The 10470-nt window shown below is 38.9% G+C and overlaps 1 pseudogene; it reads right to left on the reverse strand.

Annotated features, from left to right (window-relative positions):
- Nucleotides 1–646: 646 nt before the first annotated feature.
- Nucleotides 647–1298, reverse strand: LOC785976 (flavin reductase (NADPH)-like; annotated as a pseudogene).
- Nucleotides 1299–10470: the final 9172 nt, after the last annotated feature.

A 10470-nucleotide genomic window follows, 5' to 3' on the forward strand; every position in this document is an offset into this window, starting at 1 on the left:
CCAACATTCCCTGGATCATAGAGGAAGCAATGGAATTCCAGAAAAAGCATCTACTTCTGCTTTACTAATTACAGGAAAGCCTTTGACTGTGTGGATTAGAGCCAGACTACATGTAAAATTTGGAGAAATCTATTAACTGCTATGAATATTTCTGTCTTGTGGATTCAATGAAAAAGTATTGTACTTGTGCTTCTGAGACTTAATTCTGTAACCAATCCACTGATGTCTATTGCTGGGGAAGAAAGAAAAAAAAAAATGTCTAGCTGAACTAAGAACCAAACTGAGCATAAAGAAAGAAAAATAAGTGTTTTGGTGCAGATGAAGCGAAGCCGTGCATGGCAGCAAATACTCTGAAGATATTGATGCCAGCACTGTGTCAGAAAAAGATAACTAATAGAGTGTGTTCCTCCTCCCACAGGCTTCATTCTGATCATCTGGAGGGCTCATTTAATGCATGGGATACCACATTTAATATCGTCAATCATGGTGATAAATTGACTGTAATAAATTGGCAAAATCTATTATCAATAGATATTATATTTCTGGGGCTACTGAATAGCATGAGATTTAAGAGTTTGCTTTGTCTAGGTACTAGTTACAAAAGGAAGGTACTAACTGCATTTTGGGTCTCTTCTTTTCTTTTTTTTTAATTTGAAGCTCTTGGTTCAAGACTGATTGGGTGCTGTCCTGCAAGAAAGAGTTGGTACTGGTGGGAGTAGCAGTTGCTGTTCCCATTGTGCTCATTGGCAGTGAGTCAGCACAGCCTGAAATGGCCCAATTCATGTTTGGAGATGACCTTGAGGGCCCTCATTCATCCAGGGTCACTGAGTATGGGCCCCACTCAGCAGCTGTTCTCCTTCAGGTGGCAGCATCATAGCCATGAAACTCAGGCTGACTCCTGCGGTATCTTGTGCATCCGACTGTGGTCATTGGTCATATCTTGCAGTCTTGGGGGCACCTTGCATGGGTCCCACAGTAGGAAGGCCAAGGTCCATGTCATGGGCCCTTATGGCCCCACAATGTTCCAGGCACCCTCAGATATCACTGTGGGAGGACCGAGATCACTGCTGGTGCCCAGCAGCGTGATGATGGCGTTCTTTCCAGCCTCAGTCTAGTCATGTCAGCCACCTGCTGGACATCACCCTCTATCACGTGGGCTGGCTGGGACCCTCTGCAGGCAGCCTGGAGGAGGTGTTCCACACCAGCACTATCATCTCAGAGCCTACCTGCATCGCCTGACCAGGTGGTGAGCCTGGTCCTCCCATGGCGCCAAAGAGGGCAATCTTCTTAACAGCCATGCTTCAGGGTCATGGGGGTGCGAGGCCTTGGAGTCAAAAGACACACAATAATTGACTTGGACTCTTCTTCAAATTAATTTTCCATTTGGTGTCAGGGAAAATCTGTTGTATATATTGAGAATTGGGGTGATTTTCTTTAATGAAATACCTACAACCTATGTCCATAGTCTTTTGATCCCCTAAATTATTCAGATTTTAGTTTAAATCCAGCTTACTACTCTATACTAGTGGTAGTAGAATTCAGCAAGATACTGCAACTTGCAAGGCTTCAGTTTCTTCATTTGCAAAATGAGGTTAAATTTATTTATCAAGGCTTGTTCACAGGACTGATGCAGAGGCATAATTCATGATTAAAATGTCAACACAAATCCCAATATCAATGAAACAACTAAATTAACTCTTTATACTTCAAGGCTTAGAATGTCAATTTCTTTGCCTATCTGTATCTATATCTTTATTCACATCTGTATCTATATTTAATGCACACCTGTTTCCAGGTGGCGATAGTGGTAAAGAATCTGTCTGCCAACACAGGAATAAGAGACACAGGTTTGATCCCTGAGTTGGGAAGACCCCCTGGAGAAGGGCACAACAACCCACTCCAGTATTCTTACCCGGAGAATCCCATGGACAGAGGAGTCTGACGGACTATGGTCCATAGGTTCGCAAAGCGTCAGACACAACTGAAGTGTCTTACCATGCACGTGTGTTGTATACCTAAAGTAATATAATATAGTTCCATACGAGGTTCTATAACCTCTATACAAAATTTCCTTGATTTCCTAATAATCATCTGAGGTACAACTTTCATTAAAATCAGAATACTTACCTTTAGCTTTTTTGCCCAATTTAATCTTGATTCAAACCTGTATCTTATAACAGAGAGTCAGCCACATTTCTTTTTCAGGAATTCAGGTTATATTTTATTTGTTGTGGTAACTGATGTCAAAGATTGTAAGTTGGTCAGCCAGTACTGTAGGAATTATGAAGCTACAACTTTCCAACATAAATTTTCATCCTAGAAGTCTTGTCAAAAAACCTTTCTGCACACCTGAGTGGTACTTGGGAGTCAGGCTCTATTTCTAAAAACAAAACTTTAAGAAGAGTGTTCACTGAAGAGCAGACGAGAGATAAAGATGTTTAGGAATAATCGGCTTAGTTGTTACATAAATTCAGTGAACCCAACCGTGTTTCACTGCGTTCTTTTTTCCTTCTCTGAGCCAGTGTTTATACACAAAAATCTTGGAATACTCTTGTTTTCATCTACTGCAGCTTTTCTAGGAGCACCACTGCCTTCCAAAAGCAAATGAAAATGCCTACGATTATATTAATTTGCATTACAACACATAACTTGTTAAAAGGATAGATAATTTTTAGTGACTAGGCAGGTGTTTTCATTCTAACATCAGGAATTACATTTCATCATGCATTTGCTGGTCTACATATCACATTTGAATGATTTTTCAGGAATTGAAATTTTAAGCCACCCAAAGCCCCTGTTTCGAATTCTCAGCCCTACATTCTGGGAGGAGTCTCAGCCCATCTTCACAAGTGGAGCATGTGATTCTTTCCTAGCTAATCAGAACTTTGCAACCTCCTCACCCCAGTCATTTGTTCAGGTGTGGGTATGTGATCTGGCCATTGCCAACCAAACTCAGTAAAATGTTTTCTTTGAATCTGACAGGAATGACTTCATACTGTTGCTGCCAAAATTACCTGAAAGCACTTAGGCTAGTACTTTTTTGGACACACCAACACAGTAAGGAGAGCCGAGAGGGAGAAACTAGGGTGGTAACAATTTCTACAACATTTTGTCATGAAATGTTTTTATATATAAAGAAAAGATGAAGCTATTTTACCAAAATCACCTAATTACCTGCCACCAATGTTCTAAAATTAGCATTATGCCATAGTTGGTTTTTCATACATCCAACCATCTATTCATCCCATTCTCCAATTACCAACCCATTTAAGTTTTTGAATGCCTATCAAAGTAAGTCACAAACTTTGTATAATTTCCTAAGACCCCATATCAATGATGGGAGGCAGAACGTCTGCTGAAATTTCAGTTACAATAACCAATAAATCCCTTTTTCCTTAAGCCAGTTTGATGAAAATGACATAATGAGTTTTTATATCTAACATACAGAGTTTTAAAAGTGACACAGGAGTTTTTAAATAAAGAGTTGTACATAATCCTTTGTTTTTGGATTGCTTTCCTCAGTTTCTCACACATTCATAGAAAGTGTGAGTAATGAAGACTATTGGCCAAATAGTACTTCAGAATTTTACGGGTCATTGTAGTGACCTCAGAACCTATTTCCACAGTCCACTCCTAGAATATATACATTGATTTTCAAAAACCTCTCCATTTGGTTAAATTTATTTTCAAGAGACCATACTTTGTCTTAATGTTATAAGGAATGTTAATGTAAATGCCTTTAGTGAATGTTACTGCAGACATTTTCTAAATTACTGAAAGTATATTTTGGAATTGCAGCAGTTACTAATGAGAATGGAGTTTACAGTAAAATAGTCAAAGGCTACAAATCATAATGGATCATGTAGAGATTGTAAAATATCAAATATTAGTTTAAATGTCTTCCAACAATAAAATTACTGCCTAGGGATTTTCCCAGCACAAAACTTTGAAAACTTTTAAATAAAATCCTGGCCAAAGAGCTCCTAGAAATATATTTTAATGTTTGAAGCCAATGTTTTAATGTTTTCAATACTTCTATATTTCTTAATAAACATTTTATGAGCTTTCACCGCTGATGCTATTTAAGCATGTGATAAACATGCATAATAATTAGCATAGCACTCTCAATGAAAAGATGGAAGGGTTATTTTTAAAACCTGTAGATGTTGCAGAGGAATTAAAATCAGCATAAACACATGAGTCTTCAATCATGTTCATTAGGCTTACTGACTGTAAATGGCTGAAGTCAGAGGTCATTTTTGCAATCTTTCCCATTTCTTTCTGTATTGCTAACTTAATTTTCACAGAAAAAAATTCAATGGGCCTTTTATACAAGCTAATAATTTCATACATGATAGTAGTTGTCAGTATCACTTGGCATTTTCTATCCATCAGCTGGTTCTTTCCAGGCAGCATAAAGGATGCTTTCTACTGCATTGACAGACATAGTGCATTTTGATATAATTATTATTTAATGTCTACTAACTCTGTATTAGGGATTTCTGTGGTGGCTCAGTGGTATGGGATCCGCCTGTCAGTGATGGAGATGTGGGTTCAATCCCTGGGTCGCGAAGATCTCTGGAGAAGGAAATGGCAACCCACTCTAGTATTCTTGCCTAGGAAATGCCATGAACAGAGCCTGGTGGGCTACAGTCTATGGGGTTGCAAAAGAGTCAGACACAACTTAGCAAGTAAATACCAACAACAACTGTATATCAGACAGTATTCTAAGTACATGATATGTCTTAATATATCTAACTAAAACCATTTATTTTATTGTGGAAAGAATAGAAACATGAGATCTGCACTCTTAACATTTTAAGTGCACACTACGGTACGTGGTACAACAGACCTCTAGAGCTTATCTCCCTTAACTGCAACTTTATGTTTATCGACTAGTAATTCCCCATTCACTCTTCTCTCTGGCCCCTAGTAACCTCTATTCCACTCTTTGATTCTATCAATTTGACTGTTTTTGATATCTTGTGTTAAGTGGAATCATCCAATATTTGTCTTTCTGTGATTGGCTTATTTTACTTAGCATAATGTCTCCAAGGTTCATCCATGTTGCAGCATATTGGAGACCTTCTTTTTTAAGTTTCTACAGTATTCCTCTATGTGTTTATACCATAATTATTCTGTTCATCTGTCAATGGATTTATAGACTGTTTCCATATTTTGACTATTATGAATACTGCTGCAATAAATATGGACGTGTTAATACATCTTTGAGATTCTGATTTCAAAGTTTTTGAATAAATAATCAGAAGTGTGATTGCATGATCCTATAGCAGTTCCATCTTTAATTTTTGAGTTATCTCCATACTGTTTTCCATAAAATCTATACAATTAATTCTGCACAGTAAAGGAAATAATCAACAAAGCAAAGAAGAAACCTGTGGAATGGGAGAAAATGTTTTTAAACCGTATGTCTGATAAGCAGTTAATTATATAATTTCAAATAATTAATAATATCCAAACTATATAAGGAATTCTACAACTCAACAGAAAAAAAGACCCAATTTAAAAAATGAGCTAAGACCTTGAATAGATATTTCCCCAAGAAGACATACAAATTACTAATAGATACCTGAAGAAACAGTCAATGTCATTAATCCAGGGAAAGTGCAAATCAAACCTCAATAAGATATCACCTCACCCTTGTCAGGACAGCTATTATAATATACATATATATATATATATACACACACATATATATATGGAGAAGGCAATGGCACCCCACTCCAGCACTCTTGCCTGGAAAATCCCATGGACGGAGAAGCCTGGTAGGCTGCAGTCCATGGAGTCGCTTAGAGTCAGACACGACTGAGTGACTTCACTTTCACTTCTCACTTTCATGCATTGGAGAAGGAAATGGCAACCCACTCCAGTGTTCTTGCCTGGAGAATCCCAGGGACGGAGGAGCCTGGTGGGCTGCCATCTCTGGGGTCGCACAGAGTCAGACACGACTGAAGCAACTTAGCAGATATATATATATATATATAAACAAACAAGCATTTGCAAGAATGTGGAAGAAATGGAGCACGTGCACATTGCTGGTGAAAATTATTTATTTTTTACTACAGTCTTCAAAGGTAAATGCTAATTCCCCCACTTTATAGATGAGGAAGCAGTGGTAAAAGAGTTTAAATAACTGGTTCAGGATCACATAGATAAAAATTGTGAATTAATTAATTTCAAAAACAATGATCTTTCCAACTATGTTTTTCAAATGGAAAAACATGGGACCATTAAGAAGATATCTGTGAGCACCCTAGATGCCAAAGGCACTTGGTGTGAACCATCATTTATTTGATGTTAAAGCCAGACATTGTCTGCCTATGATCACATCAGTCTCCTGCAGGTGCTGATGTGAATGGCAGAAACTGGTTATAATGGGGTCATCCACAGGATCCTAATAGTTCTTAATGTAAAACTAATGCCCTGTAATAGAAGTCCAGCCATTATATAGAGAACTGGAGGACCCTTTTAAACACAGACACTTAGGAATGTAGACTGAGTTGGAAAATATTCCAGAAAGAACTGTTGTGAAGGTCAGGGTAAAAATGCAAGATTTATGCACATTTTAAATCTTCAATAAACAGGAAATGCTCATTTTTTTTAGTGTTTTAATAATAGCAGCCCAAAACTAGGAATTATTTTTCTTGAGGGTATTTTGAGAGTGGAAAAAAACAAAACTGCTTATGGGCCAATTAAAACTGGACACTCTGTCTTTTGTTCCTTTGAACTTGATATTCTGACAGGCTGACATGATTACACTATGTCTTTTTCTCTACCTTTATAAGCTTATCTTCCAGATGCACCAGCTTTGTGACCCTGAGCTATGAGGAGAGGACTAAAATGATCTGGGAGCTGGTGAGGGAAGACACTGTCTGTTATGAAGTTAGGGTGCTCAGGGAGTGAATGAGCTTGTTAGACACTTGTTTACAAAAGTCCATGCATATGCATGCACACATGTTCAGTTGTATCCTACTCTTTGCAACCCCATAGACTGTAGCCTCCCAGGCTCCTCTGCCCATTGGATTCTCCAGACAAGAACACTGGAGTGGGTTGCCATGCCCTCCTCTAGGGGATCTTTCCAACCCAGGGATCAAACCCGTGTCTCCTGCATTGGCAGGTGGATTCTTTACCTATGCTAAGTTGCTTCAGTTGTGTCCGACTCTGTGTGACCCCATAGACAGCAGCCCACCAGGCTCCCCCATCCCTGGGATTGTCCAGGCAAGAACACTGGAGTGGGTTGCCATTTCCTTCTCCAATGCATGAAAGTGAAAAGTGAAAGTAAAGTCGCTCAGTCGTGTCCGACTCCTAGCGACCACATGGACTGCAGCCCACCAGGATCCTCCATCCATGGGATTTTCCAGGCAAGAGTACTGGAGTGGGTTGGCATTGCCTTCTCCTTCTTTACCTAGAGAAGACCCTATAAATAGTCGTAGGATTAAAAAAAATAAACATCCCTGGACTCTGTTTCCTTCCCCCTTATTTGTTTTAATGCCATTTATTCCTGATGAATCAACTTTATAATGCATGTTTTGTGTTTTGATTTGTTGATTTTTTGTCTTGAATACACTCTAGTCTGACAAGTTTAAGAACTACCTCTTTCAGGAGAACCCAGTGTGAGATGGAGTGCAATATGTGTTTTTCTCAGAAGCAGTACTGCAGAATTCAGTGGTTCGACAATGTGGTTAATGTATACCTACTGTGTGCCAATACTTGGCTAGTCTCTGTGGATTCAATGTAGAACCAAAAGAACATAGTCTTCGCTGCTGTGAAATTTATGGCTAGTGTTAAAAAAAAAAAAAGGAGAGAGACAATGCCTAAATATTGCTCCAGCTTTGGCTAAACTTGCTCTCAAATTCTAAAATACATTACTTTATTCAAGAGCAAGGGAAAGTGAGTCATAGTCATTTAGAATATTCAATCTGGAAGAGAGTGAAGTGTTGGGATGGCAAGCATCTATCCAGCAAGATGCTTCTTGGCTGCTCCACCCATGCTCTTGCATCATTAATTGGCCCCTGAAATCTCCCTCGTTGCATTTCTGTGTGGGTCAAACTCTGTCATAACATGGCTTTCTAGACAGATGTGCTCAACTATTGCAAAAGATATACAAGATCCATCCTTTGCCACTCTTAATGTGTACTTCACCCCATCCTATTTGCCATCAGTGATAACTGACCTCTGGACTTCCCTGGTGGCTCACATGGTAAAGAATCTGACTGTAATGCAGGAAACCCAGGTTCAATCCCTGGAGAAGGGAATGGCAACCCACTCTAGTATTCTTGCCTGGAGAATTCCATGGACAGAGGAGTCTGATGGACTACAATCCGTGGGGTTATGATGAGTCAGACACAACTGAGCAATGTATATACTTTACTCACTTCATAACTGACATTTAGAAAGGTCCAATACACCACGCCAGGTGACTCAGTTTAGCAGGAGCAAAGCTGGAACCTGGGTCTATGTAGTCCGTATCTCAATATAATACTCTCTTCTATTTCATCATTTACTTTGAAATCCCTGCCATGGAGAACCACAGAAATGGAGCATGTCCTACAGAAGATATGTGTTTTGGAGAAGGAGAGGAGATTTTATAACAATTGTATACTGAAGCCAGAGTATGGCTTTCTATTTTTCCTTCTTCTCTTTCTTTTACCCCTTATTCTTATTCTCTTTTCCTTCTGCTTTTGCCTGGTGTTCTGAGAAAATAAGATCTGCCTCCTTGCCTAGAGGAGAATTCTGAGATCTAATGCTTAGTACCAAGTCTTAGAATCAGGTTTAATCACATTTAATTCTCAAGCTCAGAATTTAATGTGACAGTCAAGTATGGTGAATGAATCTGCCTCTTGTATGACACAGGATATTTTTTATGACCAAAATTGTTCCCATTTTCACTTAGGTCTCCCACTTGAATTTTACATTCTAAGTACAAGTGAAATAAGCCCCATATTCCCATTGTTGTTGGATAGTTGAAGAAAATAAAATGAATATATTTTTATATTGTGGTTGTACTCTTCAGAAATTCTTCCAAAACATAGTCCCAAACCACACAAATGTCTTAGCAGCTGCAGTTAGAAAGCTCCTTAGAGAGCTGAAGTAATTGTCTTCTGGAACCCAAGAAACCATTGTCAAACATACTAAAAAAAAAAAAAAAAAACCTTGAGTCAAATCATTTAATCTAAAGCCACACTGTGAGTTTCCATCTTCTTCTTAGCAACATTGAATAACTAGTGCTTAATACTTAGTATTAGAGGAATCTCATAATTAAATTTCCCAACAATAATGCCTAGCACATTTCCCCCTATTTTAATACTATGAGTTTTCATGCTCATATCTGTATAATGTGCATGTATAAAATAAGGACACCAAAATAATAAATGCTTAAGATGAGATTAAATCCTAGATGTGTTCCCTCCAAATCTGGATCACACCATTATCTGCTTTGTGTCCAGGAAGAAAGGGTATCTTCCTTATTTCCTTTGCTCGAGTGAACTGATCAGTAAGTGACTGAGTGAGCATGCGTGCTCAGTCATGTCCAACTCTTTGTGACCCCATGGGCTATAGGCTCCTCTGTCCATGGAATTTTTCAGACAAGAATACTGGAGTGGGTTGCCATTTCCTCCTCCAGGGGATCTTCCTGGCACAGGAATAGAACCTGCATCTCTTGCATCTCCTACATTGGCAGGCAGACTCTACCACAGCACTACCTGTATTCATGAGGCAAGTGCTAGAGGATTTGATGAGTCTGATTTGTTACACAGACTGATAAATATTGTGCTCATTAGTTAAATAAAAGAGACACAAAATAATATATAAATGCCAGAGTCAAATGGGATCTTCCTCCATCTTGTGTACAAATACCTTGTTAATTTCTAATGCTCTGTGTGCTTATATTCAAAAATTGCTTTTCGTCTTGCCTTTTAAGGCAAATAGATTCCAAGACAGGTCCTATGACCTCCACCTCCTAGTATTCATGACTTGTGTAATCCCCTCCCCAGTGTGTGAGCAAGGTCTATGACTTGCTCCTAACAAATACAATAGGACAAAGACAATGAGATATCACATCCATGATAATATTATATACAGTTTGTTCCCTTGCTGCTGACAGACTCTCTTTTTCTCACTTGGAGGAAGCAAAAAGCTATGCTGGGAGGGCCCCTGTGGCAAGGAACCAGGGTGTATTGCAGTTAACCAGAGTACATGCAGGAGACTGAGTCTCCCAATCCAGCAGCCCACAAGAAGCTGAATGCCGCCCATAACCCCTTGAGCCTGTGCATGGATCCTTTCCCAGTCCAGCCTTAGATAAGATTGCATCCATGGCCAAAACCTTGATTTTTAACCTTGAGAAACATGAAAAAGAAGACCTGGCTAAGCTGTGCTTTGACTGCTAGCCCACAAACATGTATAAGATAATTAATATACATTGCTTTAACATGTTAAGTTTTGTTAATAATG

This window comes from Bos taurus, chromosome 18 (genome assembly GCF_002263795.3).
Source record: "Bos taurus isolate L1 Dominette 01449 registration number 42190680 breed Hereford chromosome 18, ARS-UCD2.0, whole genome shotgun sequence".
Classification (NCBI taxonomy): Eukaryota; Metazoa; Chordata; class Mammalia; order Artiodactyla; family Bovidae; genus Bos; species Bos taurus.